Source organism: Balaenoptera physalus, assembly GCF_965194825.1.
Source record: "Balaenoptera physalus genome assembly, chromosome: 5".
NCBI lineage: Eukaryota > Metazoa > Chordata > Mammalia > Artiodactyla > Balaenopteridae > Balaenoptera > Balaenoptera physalus.
The window spans coordinates 110,951,045-110,964,551 of NC_138884.1; the positions used below are offsets into that span (position 1 = coordinate 110,951,045).

Consider the following 13,507-nt stretch of genomic DNA (forward strand, 5'->3'; position numbering starts at 1 on the left):
TCTTTTACCCTTGTCAGGATGTTAGTCAATCTATGTCAGGTTTCCAAAATTTATAAACTACAGTTAACTAATTCACTTTTTAAAAATATCTCAATAAGAGGTTGATTTGGACAGAAAGCTCTTACCATATCTATATGGGGAAAGCCAGTTAAGCATACTGTTTCTCTTAAAGTAGCTATGGGAAACTATGGCCTTGTAGGACAACCACCTGTTTGTGTAAATAAAGTTTTATTGAAACACAGTCACATCCATTTATTTACGCATTGTAGTTAAGTACTATATTCAGAGACCTTATACTGTGGTATTACTTATTATCCAGCCCGTCACAAAAAGGTGCGCTGCGTTAATAGCATTAAAAATCATATTGCTAAATTGAGAACATTTCAGTGTTAGGAACCCAGGTCATTGGGACAACAGCCCAGATCAGATACTTTTATCTCACATCAAGATTATTTAAAACTTAACAGTTTCCATTTCCTTCCATGATCTGTGTTTTTCAGATCTCATTTCTTCATTGTGCCTAGACTCTGGCTAATGGCATAACCTCTGCAATGTTTGATGGGCTGTCCTAGGCCACGGGGGCAGCTCTCAGGAACCCTGACTGTTGAGTAGCATTGGCCTCATCACAAGTGGATTTCAGTTGGGGAACCTGGTTCAGTAGATTCCTGTACTGAACCTGCTAGGTATGCTCATGAAGTGTGTGCCTTGAAGGGCCGATCGAAGAATAAATCTTCCAAACTCCCTTTAAGACACTGGCTGCCCTCTGTTTTTGGAAGTTCCAGGCATCAGGGGCGTTTTTCTCCTGCTGCATCTTTGTTTTTTCCTTTGTTTATCATATTAGAATCTTTTCTTTCATTTTACTTCCCCTTTGCTTACTGCCCATGGCATTTTTGTTTTCACCATAGCCCTCAATTAATAAGTTCTGAGTCATCTAAATGAACCCATTGTTCAAATAGATCTTATCTACCAACCTGGGTTAGGTAATCCCACTAGGAGACTTTTTTCCATTAGATAAACACTAACCCAGGCCTGGACAATTTATTATCATCCAGCACAGCTTCCCATGAATAATTTTCATCTTTGCTTCCTGTTCTAATTTCATAAAGTCTCTAGGTCTAAGGATATGTCTGAATGTTCACCTATAATACAAGAGTATCACTTAGAAGTCACCCCATAATTCTATGAGGATTCTACACCAAAATTTCTGATTCTAAACCAAAATTATTCCTTATATAATTCTCACCTTGCCCTAAATGAAGAGTGGAATCATGGGCAGTCATCCAAGAGCTGCTTACCAAATCCTGGTGCTAATAATTGAAAATGAGACCCTCATGAGTATTCTTGAGCAGAAGCAAAACTCAGCCTCCTATATCTTCTAAGACTCCAAGGCAATACATGCATTAAGACAGGTTCCTGCATAGTTCAAGGTCATTCTGTAGCAGCATGTACCCTAAGAACCTTATAATATGGCTAAAGCAAGACTAATTTTGTTTTTGCTAAAATGCCCCCTTATAGCAAAAGTGATCACATACTTTATCAAACTAGAATATTTCTGAGGTGAAAAGGGGAATTATTATTATTTATGTAGAAGTATTACATATAAACCAGACTGAACTGGAAAACTAGGATGGCTGGTTACTATACTGTGGCGGATGCTTTGCCTGAGGTTGAGGCCATTGCTGGGTCCTAAATCTTTTCTGAGACCTACATGGTATAATATAAACCCTGGTACTTGGAGTACTGTCTTTATAGAAGTAGCCTGATCCCAGTATAAAAAATAGCCTTAACATTACCACCAATATAGGCACATAATATATAAGGGAGGTGAACCACGGTATAATAAAGTGCCTCCCCATAAACGTGTTTCATCTTTGATGGATGAACAAGAGTTAGAGAGGTTACCGGGAATGGCTTTTTTGAAGTAATGTATTCATTCATTCATTTCCTCAAGATAAAACTTGTGAGAAGGAAATTGAGATGAAGCCCAGGAGATAAGCATCTGCCAACTCAGTCCCGAGTCTGAACTCTGGAGGGACAAGGGCAGCCAGTGAACCATTTCTAAGCCTACAGTTGCTATAATCTAATCATAAACAATCTCACTGGCTACAGTGTGGAAAATGAATTCTGCTGGACAAGGTTGGGGCAGAGAAGGTAGTTGGAAAACCATTGCAGTTGGAAAGCTATGGCAGGCACACATTCATAGATAATAAAAGCTTGAATTAATGCAATTGCAGAAGAAAGAAAACAGGGGAAGCTCTTATATCCTAAAATGGATACAGATTAGGGATAGGATTACAAAGAAAGGATAAGGAATTTTGTTAGATTTCTGGCTTAGCATGCACAACCAAGAGAAAAAATAAGACAAAAATTGTTTTTTTCTTCAGAGGCTGTGAGTGGAGGAATGGGGAAGATTTAAAGAAAGAGAAAAAGACAGAGAGATGCAAAAGAAATACCCCTTATACTTCATGGTTTTGCTAGGTTCTGCCCAACTTAACTTCAGCTGTGTAAATATGTGAAGTTCTACTACATGATTCCACTGTTCAAAGTGAAACAATATAATTTATTTTTCTGAGTATGTCTTCCCTGAACTGTTTCACAGAAATGAGTTAACATTTTTTTAAGAGCTGTGTTAGGGATTTAGAAAAAAACTGGTTTGACTTCTGCTTGACTTTAAGGAATTTCTTCACCTATTTAATGTTAGGCTTGATGAGTAAATATTTATAAAGGGATGAGAAAATGGTTCCAGTGTGTTCATCTTGCTGGTCTTTTGCACAGTGTGCACTTCTTTTGACTAGTGTCCAGTGACCATCAGCAGAAAAGCTTCCCTATAGAGAGCTTCCCCCTATGCCAGAGGGAAAATACACAACAAATCTCATTTGTATGACATCTCAGCAAACTTGTGAGCCATGTATATGTCATCTTCAAAGCAGTCTAAATAGCCTACTAGACTGTTTCTTGATCTAAAAATCGGGAAAACTCTAGGTCTAGTAACCAAAACATGCCTGAATTTCCATAGTAGAAAGTCAGAGAATCTGACTTAGTTGAACGCAAATTAATTCACAGACAAAAAAGAAAAAAGAAAAATCCCCTGAATGAAGGATATGACAAATCCCCTTAAGGAAGAATCTTGCACCATTGCCACAAGTAAGCACGTAAATTATCCTCTAAACCTTCCCCAAGGGATTTTTGGCCATTTACTAGAGTGATCATGCATTAAAAAAATATACCCAGATTTAAGGGGAAGTATTAGACACTGGCTCTGAAATCATGTTAATGCCTGTGGATTCAGGACAACTTTGTGCCCTGCTAATCAAAAGTGGGCGTCCTGGTAGTCAGGTAGTTCATCAAGTCTTACTCACAGTGGGCGTAGTTGGTGCAGAGACCCATCCTGTGTTTATCTTCCAGGAATGAAAGAAGGGGCATCATTACAGAGTCTACAGACATTGAACCTATAATAAGAGAATATAATGAGTACTCTATGATGAAAATTTGAGCAAATTAAAGTGTTTAAGTTTCTTGAAGATACTAATTAACAAAATTGACGATAGATGACATTTTAGAATTTATAATAGCCCTATGTCTATTAAATAAATTGAAGTCATAATTGAAAACCATTTCACAATAAAATCCCAGACCCAGATGGCTTCACTGATGGATTATATCAACCATTTAAATTAGGAATAATACACAATTTATTTAAAAAAAATAGAGGAGTAGGAAGAACTTCCCAACTCATTTAATGAGGCTAGCATTATTCTCACAGCAAACCTGGCAAAAATATTATAAGAAAGTAATTCTATAAACCAATATTCTTAATAAACATAGACGCAAAAACCCCCATCAAAATACTAACAAATCTTACTTAGCATTATATTAAAAGGGTAATGCACTATGCCTAAATGGAGATTATACCAAGAATAGACAGTTACCTATATAACATTCCAAAATGAGTCAATGTTATGTAACATTTAATACAATCAAGTGGGAGATTACATGATAATTTAAATAGATATAAGAAAGTCTTATAATAAGTTCAATATCTATTCATGAATAAAATACTAAACAATCTAGTCATAGAAGGAAACTTCTCACATTTTACTATAAGCAGCAAGGAGAAACCAGGTTGAGCTTTTAATATTTTGCTTAGATATCTCTTCAGCTAAATATCCAAATTCATCGCTTACAATTTCTACTGTGCACAAAACAGTGGACCACAATTTGACCAAGTTCTTTGCCACTTTATAACAAGGATTACCTTTCCTCCAATTTCCAAGAACATGGTCCTCATTTTTACTTGACACTTCATTGAATCAACTTGAATGTCCACATTTCTATCAATAATCTCTTTAAGGTAATCTAGTCTTTTTCTAATGTGCACCTGAAAGCTCTTCCAGCCATTCCCCTGTTCCAAAGTCACTTCCATATATGTAGATACTTGTTACAGCAGCAATCCACTTCTCTGAACCAAAATGTTTATTATTCAGAGTTCTTCAGAGAATAAGAACCAAAAGATATGTATGTGCATAAAATTATACATATATGCACACACATATATAAAGAGAGAGAGCAAGACAGAGAGAGAAAGACAGACAGAGACAGAGAAATGGAGATAGAGATAGCGAGACAGAGAGAGAGATATTTAAAGGAATTAGCTCATGTGATTTTGAAGGCTTGGTGAATCCAAAATCTGATGAGGTACACTGAGGTACATGAGGTATATGCAAACTTTTCTTTGTTAAGTTGATCTGAAAGTGACAATAATATCACTTACCTTACAGGATTATTTTAATAATAAATGATTGTGATGACATCAGCACAGTTTCTGATACACAGTAAATGCTCACTTAATGACAGTTTATTGTATCTATCTTTTTCTGGGTGTGTAAGTAAATGTGGCTCCTTTGGTTGTCTTTTTGATTCATACTCTCTTTATGGCTTCATATTTTTAGAGGAAACAGTCTGTTTTCTCAAAGGTCACGAGGTTAATCAACGCAAATTATGGGTGGCAAATCCTCATGGATTCTCAGTATATTTACACAACACATGAGAACTTTGCATTCTTGAACGCATTAAATCAATCCAAAGGTCTGATATGAAAAGCGTTTAGAATTTCCTTTCTGGGATGGATTCTTTTTTTTTTTTTCAGAAAACTGGTGAAAACCTGTCTCAGATTTAACAGCTAAAGCCAGATGCTTTTAAGAAAGAGATCACCATCTACATGCAGTTTGAATACTCTTCCCCAAAACAAAGAGGAATAGAAATTACGAGTGGCCAATAAATATTTGTTGAATATACCGTTTGAAGAACTATACTTTGTTTCACTTTGATTGAGCAACATAGCATCATTTTCTATATATTTGTTGCAGTGTAATTCTTTCTAGCTGAGTTGGAGCATGTTCCTGTATCAGAAATGGGTCTCCCCTCAAGAGTTTTTAGTCTCAGTGGACAAAGACAAACCATCCTCATTTCCAGAATATACATAAACTGTAGAACGCTTTATGTGAGTAAGTAACAAAATGAGCACTAGAGAAAAAATCCAAAGATATACAGGAAACAGAGATAGAGTGGGCTGTTGTAGTTAGATTTTTTTAGTGAAGGGGACACAAGTATGATCGCAAAAAACCTGGTCATGTAATCAACTCAAGTATCAAATAGAGATGTCCTGCATTCAAGAGATATTTTAAATAGATATATGCTTCTCTAGTTAGAAGAACTCCTCTGTCTAGATGCACTTTCAAGAAATCTGTAACTCATTTTCTAATACTATGCACATTTGGGACATAATGATTTGGGGGATTGCAAGGTGTTTTGTTAGGATCGCTAGATATTGCTATGGTGGCTTATTGAAAGTAAAGTTTATTTTCATTATAATATGTATTCATTGCTGGCTGATACTGATTAGGAGAGGAGAGGGTGGGTTCTGATTCATTCAGTCAGGGACCAGCTGATATATGATATACCACTTTGTAACTGCATTAATGGAAATGCAAGAACATCTGGGGCTTCATGAAAGAGGGAGAGACAGCTATATGATCATGCATTAGGCTCTTACATGCTTTGAGCATATTCTCACTCTGCTCACAGCCCATCAGTCAGCTATAGTCACATAGTCCTGTCTAACGGCAAAGAGGATGGAAAAATGTGGGTGATCAGATATAATGTGTGTTTAGAGTTACGTCTCTGGCACAGACTGTTCTTTTGGTCAATCATTCTTCCCTTCTTCCCACACATAGTTCATAGCCACCCCTTTCCAAAGGGAGGCCAGTCAAGTTCCAAGTTCAAGCCAATAAGCTCATCATGGTCAAAGTCTGGAATCTCTAAATATTGCAAAATCATTGCTACTCTAAGTCCAGAAATTCTTCACTTGGTCCAGAGAACTATGAACAAAAAGCCTAGTTATCACTCCCAGACTCCTAACACAGAACAGAGAAAGGATAAATGGGGGGTGCACTCTAGTCACTGGTCCTTAGCAATTTTTAATTTCCACTGGGCAGGCACTGAGTTTCCTCTACCCTTGGTATGGTCTTATTTCTTGATTAGGTTATGATTGTGTCCTCAGGAAAGTTCTTCTTCATCTATACTTCTTCATGGTCCTCAGCTCCATCTTCTTGATGTGTTTTTGTTTTCAATTATCTTCCTTTACTACATTTGAAGAGAGTGTTAGGGAATATACTCTCCTTGAACTGTACTGCTTTTTTTCTGTTCCCTTCCTGTTCAAGTATTGTTGAGGCTTAAGAATAACTTTTTATAAGAATTCTTCATCTAGGTTTGTTGGGTCTTGCCAGTACAACTGTCTTTAAAAAAAATAGTAAACATTATATATTTGATTTAATCAGTTCCATGTTCCAGTAACTGCTACCAGATTGTCCTTTAAAAGGAAAATTTCTCAACTCTGCTATATTTTATTGATTTTTTTACCACATCTTTTTCCCTACCCTCCTCTCTCTCTCTCTCTCTCAACAATACAGTTTCTGCAAAATAACTCTATTTTTCCTCTGATCTTAATCTGATTACTGTCCTGAGTAGTTCTTACCTAATAGAAAAATGTACTGGGTCAGAATACACTTAATCTGCTTTTTGCCATCATGCACTTAACCAGCTGAGAGATTTTGGGTGTTATGGTGACACCCTTATTCTAACTTTTCCTCAAAATTGATTTAGTTTTTTTAATTTTACTTTACATTTTTTACTTAAGGTATAATCACATACACTACGATTTAGAGAGTATAATTTACAGTTCTCTGACTTTTGACCAGCATATATGGGCATGTAACCACTACCACAATCAAGATACAGAACATTTCCACCACACACGTACACACACCAATTCTGTTCTTTTTTTTTTTTTTTTTTTAATCAAATCCTCCTCAATGCCTAGCTCCTTAAAATGATTCAGTCTCTGAAACAGTTGTGCTGTTTCCACAATGTTGCATACAGCAAATTATACAGCATATAGCCTGTTGGGGGCGGTTTCTTTCATCTACCATAGGGCATTTGAGATTTATCTGTTTTGTTGTAATTTTTTTGTTCTATTGCATGGGTGTACCAGAGTCTATTTATTTTTTTAATTAAGACACCAGCTGAGTGACATTTGGTTTGTTTCCACTTTTTGGTGATTATGAATAAATATTCTACAAACATTTATGTACAGGTTTTTACACGAACATAGATTTTTATTTCATTTAGATTCCACCTGAGAGTGGAAACTCTGGGTTGCATGAGAAATGTATATTTACCATGAGAAGAAACTGGCACACTAGCTCCCAAAGTGGCTGTCCCATTTTGCATCTGTATCAGCAATGTGTGAGAATTCTAACTGATCCACATCTTTGTCACCATTTGAGATTGTCAGGTTTTTATTTCTGGGGTTTTTTTTTTTTTTGCCATTCTAACAAGTTTAAGTGATATCTCATTGTGTTTTTAACTTGCATTTCCCTGATGACTAATTATGTTAAGCATATTTCCATGTACTTCTTTGCCTGCTATATGTTTTCGTTGGTGAAGTATCTGTTCACATCATTTACCCATTTATTACTGGGTTATTTGTTTTCTCATTATTAAGTTTTGCATACTGAGTTAGTTGATATTCCCTCTTCCTCTATTTGTTTCAAGGTGGAACAGTAAAGCAAAACTTCTTTTAATCTGCTGTATTTTAACTGGAAATTTTTCTATTGCATGTTGGAAATGAGGCCAATATTGAAAACTTTGCACAGTCCCCATTGTCCTCTTCTGCCTTAGAGATAAAGTACACATTTTTTTTTTTTTTAGATAGGCAAATGATAATCTGCAAAAATAGACCAGATTTTCATCCTTCCTTTCGGCTAGATATGACTTTGTGACTAAGAGCTGGCCAACAGAATGCATGAGGATGGGGTGAATCCACCTTGTGAAATGTATTCTTGAAGAAAGAGAAGCTGCCCTCTATTCTTTTTACCTTCATGTTGGCTAAAAGATAGTCTTAATGGATGGGGCTCCAGCATCCATGCTGGATTCTGAAGTTACTTTAAAAATGCTAGCATCTCAAAGTAGAACCATAAGATAAAAAGAATGGAGCTACTAGTTTTGTATACTTAGCTTCCAACTACATTTTAGCTTATTTAAGCTAGTTTATTTTGTTTTTTCTGCCTCTTGTAGCTGAGCTTAATCCAAACTGATAAAAGACCTAAAGACACCTATATTTCACATTTTAAGAAAATCTAGGATCTCTTCAAAGATACATAAAACTTTATAGACCAGAAAATAAAGTAGCAGAATCATTCCAAAGAAAAATAATTTAATCAAATACTGAGCTTTTTGATGATATCCATCATTGAGGAGATAATGTCAGAGGCTTGCTCTGAACACAAAGGATGAAAAATTAGTGAAAGTAGTATGTAGAGAAGGGAAAGGTATAGGATGAAACATTTTTGATGTTTTTTCTTGCTTACAAGATTTAGTTTAATTATGCTTGAACATCTGAAGAATACACATAGCTACTGTTAGGTTTCTGAAACCTTAATACTTGTTAACAGGTTCAAGTGGGGGTGGGGAGGGGAGTTTCCTGACTCGAGGAAGGGCTACATAGTGCTCCCTGCTTGGAGAAGAACGTGGAAGTAGCCATTAAAGCCACATTTTCAGGGCTTCCGAAATGCTTATAATATGCACTACCCTACTTCTACTCACCTCTGTCTTAGCCCCTACTTAAACCTTTCTTTGTTGACTCTCTCTTTGCACATCTCCTTCAATACTGTTTTTACATTTTAAATTCCCAGTGCTTGGTGAGATCAGAAAAGGCTTGCAATAATATTTGCTCAACAAATGGAAAAAATACATGACCCCCACCTGGATAGCCAGACCTGGCTGTAACCTTGCAGTCCTTCAGGAATCTGTTTTATATTTGTCCGTTCTTTCTATGTATCCCAACATCGGGTGAGGTGGGACTCACACCGATGCCTGCTCCAAGCACCCACAGCAGAGTTCTGTCCAAGCTGCTCTGTACTATTTACCCAACCAGAGAGCAAGTGAGCAAAGGGGATTCTGACATAAGGTGCCAGAGTGCACCTTATATGTGACTAAAGGATTCACACAGATGTCCTAACCATTGAGGACCTGGCCCACTCTCCGGGAGACAAAGATAGAAGCACATAGGAACCAAGGAAACTGACAGTGAAAAGAGTAAGCACAGTGTGTTTTGGTCATGGAGAGAAAATTAATTTAGTGCGTGTGAGATCAGTGAAAGTGAAAGTAAGAAGTTTACTCTTGGGTAGGTCATTTAAAAGGAAAATATCAGGGCAATCTACATTCCAGGAAGGTGGGCTAGACTGGTCAGAGAGGAAGAAAATTGCAAGACATGGACCCATCTACCTTTTCAAAAATTATTTTGCTATGTCAGCCATATTTGTTCAAATAATACATGCTCATTCAAGAAGAGATAGACGGCCATAGCAAAAGCCCTGGGTGCTCCTTTCTGGTCACCTGTTACCTCTTTTTTCTCTGTCTTGACTCTGAGCTCTTAGATGTAAGGCTACTGGTAGCACTTTGGATATGTTCTCCCAGCTCCTAATCATTGAACTCATTCTCTGTCTCTTGTTGATTTTGGTGTCCTGCTCATATTATAGTGCCCATGCCACTTCAGCACAAACACATGCTTGACCTCCAAATGCAGCTGTTATATATTTTCTTTTGCCTGAGAGTTTATTCTTGCTTCTGGAGCCTGTGGGGACTTTACCCATCTTACCTCATGAGGCAACATTCACTCATATATTAATGGGACTTGGTACATAAAAACCTCAAATCCCTTGACCCTCAGGTAAAATAACTCCAAAGAGTGCGCTCTACACCAGCAGGATTAAACTCTAGTTAGTTGCCCACAGTGAAGCTAGCCTGATAATTTGGCCTATTCCAATATAGATATAGATATATAAATAATATATAAAATATATTTTACATTATAAATATTTCATATGTATTTCTATATATATAGGAATCTATATTCAGCTCATTCATGAAACTAAGTAGTTCAAGGTAGAATCATATTATTGCTTCTAGGCATCTATCCTTTTCATCTTGTGCAAATTAAGTGAACCTACTTTTCAATCATCTGTGCACCTAAATCGATTGAACAAAGGTATAATCAAATTAGCATCCAATGTCAAAGGCATCAGTTCTAGGTATACACATTAAATTTGAATTCTCACTATGTTGGAGACAAGTAACTTATGCACTTTTTTTCACTTTACTCTTCTTGAAAATTTCTGTAAGATCATTTGCTGCCATGCTGCTGAGTCAAATCAGCATTTTTTCATTAGCAATTCTAGTCTAAGTGAAGTTGTTTTCAGTACCTTTTTGGGGTTGCCTAATGTGTATTAATAGAAGGCAGAAAATTTGTGGAAGCTATGTGAATGAAAGAAGGTAGTTTAAGTCTAAAAAGCTATATAGATAATCAGAGGATGACCAAAAGAATAATTGAAAATAATGGAACTGCTGAGAAGGTGGTTTGCCTCTGAAATCTATGTAATGGTTCAAAGTGATTAAATTAATTAATTCAAACGCACAAACTCTTGTATTTTATTTTTACCACATGTTAATGTTGTAGGAAGTAAACATACTCAGAAATATCAGTGGATTTTTGTTTCATGGTGGATTGGGAAAAGGCTGAATGGCAAGAAAGGTGATGTGACATACTTTTGCAGTTTCCACTTTACTTCAGTGACTCCAGAAAGTGTGTTTCTCCCAGTGGGAAGAAGGCCATGTGTTAACAAGAGGTAGTTGTTGGGAAACAAATACTTCTGAGATTAGTTCTATATTTCAATTTCATCATGATGCCTTTCAAAGTCCCAATTCACTTTTTCTTGTCAAGGTTAAACACCAACATGTCCTCCATCTATTATTATCTTGTTTTTTCCAGATCATCAAAATCTGATCTCTTCTTTCTGTACTCTGGTCTACCACTCAGAAGGGAATGCTAACTTCTGATGGCTATGGTCATAGTCTGATGGCAGGGTCTGAGGACAAAGCAGGACTTGCATTTATATTATCTAGCCTCCCCATCTGGCACTAAGAGAAACTGCAGATTCTGTCAGTGATTTTTGAAGAATTATGGATCACATAAGAGGTTCCACAGCAGAAGGATATCAATAGGGAAATATAAATCCTAGTCTCATAAAATTATGCATTACCCCATAAGTAGAATTCTAAGATACTCCCTGAGATTCCCAACCTCTAGCGAATATATATCCTCTCCCAGTCACTTAATCAAGCACTAATCTAGGTGCCGCTGTCAAGGGATCTTGCAGATATAATTAAGTTCCCAAATCATTTGGCTTTAAAATAAGGACATTATCCTTTGTGGGCCCAAACTAATCAGGTAAGACCTTCTAAGAGACAGGAATCTTCCAGGAAAAAAAGATATTTGAAATGTGAGGAGGGTCTGACAAAAGGAAGATTCTTCACTGCCGACTTTGAAGATGGAGGGAATCCTGGGGTAAATAATGGTGAGTGGCCTCTAGGAGCTGATGATGACCTTCATCCAAGAGCCAGTGAGAACACTTGGATCTCAGTTTCACATTTGTAAGAAACTGGATTCTGCCAACAACAAATGAGGTTAGAAGCAGAGCCTCAAATAAGAATGAAAGCTGGCCAATACCGTGAATGTGAGACCCTGAGCAGAGAACCCAGTTTAGACTTGATTCAACTTCTGACCTACAGAACTGTGAGGTGATAAATGGTACTGTTATAAGCTGCTAAATTTGTGCTAACATGTTTAAAAGCAATAAAAATAAATACATTCTCACACCCACTGAGAGAGAGTTACTCCCTTTCCTGGACCAGCAAAGCTTGTGTCACTTGGTGCAACTGAAGTGGTATGCCTGCGTGTTGGTTAACCTGGCTAAATCTTGAGGGATCCTGCTCATGTGAAATGCACAATAGCATAGCTATGAAGAGTCAGGATCTAGCATTGGACACTTTGATTTTGAATCCTGGAAACTTGGAAAAATTGCATAAAAATCTCTCTGATCCTCAGTTTGCTTATTTTTAAAATAAATAGCAGTACTCATGTCCAAAACATTGTTTTCATTATGCACATACAGTGCTTAGCAAGCATCCTTGCACATGTTAGGTAGCTGTATGAGGCCTAATATAAAAATATATTATAAATTTAAAAATAAACATAAATTAATACACAACTTAATAGAGTCCAGATTTCACTCATTGAATCTTAATTAACATATTCTTTCTGCCAGGCTGTAGGAATAAAAATGATAGGATGGAAAAATGTCACAACTTTTACTTAAAAAGATTTTCTAAATAAGTTGGAAAAACCGACACGTAAGCAAAGATATCACTGTTATCTTTTAATGTGGTCAGTAAAAGAGTAACCAGAAGACAGAGGTAGCACAGAGGAAGGAATGATCAACTCTCAGCGTAGATGGAGGGCAGGAAGGGGAAGAAAACACTTTCTCAGATATGTTGACATTTCATTTGAGTTTTGAAGAATGAATAGAAATTGATCAAATAGTCAAAAGACTGAAAAAGCATTCCAAGCACAGCAAGGAGATTGTACAATTTCTCTGAGATAATAAATGCTGTAGACTGTATGAGGCCTCATATAGGTTCTAATGTCAGAAAGTAAGCTTAACCAGATGAAGTTTACAGGTATTTTATTGCATCAAATTTAAAGACAATCTGAGGGAGAATCTAGGCATGATGAATCCAGGGTCTCATGCAATGTTGTCAGCGATTTCATCTTTCTCTTTCTCTCTCCTTCTCTACTCTATCATCTATCTATCTATCTATCTATCTATCTATCTATCTATCTATCATCTATCATCTATCTATGCCCTCCTTCTCTCTTACTTGGCCCTTCTCTCACTATTCTGGCTTTATTCTCAAACAAGCAGGATTACTTCATCTGATGAAAAATATGATTTGTACTTCTAAGCCTATATTCTAATGGTTGCCAAGCTAGAAGAAGAAAAATTCTATGTTTCCCAGGACCATGTACCAGTTTTCATTGATGTCTTTGACC

The 13,507-nt window shown here is 36.6% G+C and overlaps 1 long non-coding RNA gene across 1 annotated transcript in view; it reads right to left on the bottom strand.

The window, feature by feature from the left end:
* The window catches only part of LOC309660922, a 986,598-nt gene that overhangs the window by 926,930 nt on the left and 46,161 nt on the right, over positions 1-13,507 (bottom strand). The gene's annotated exons all lie outside the window — the stretch shown is intronic.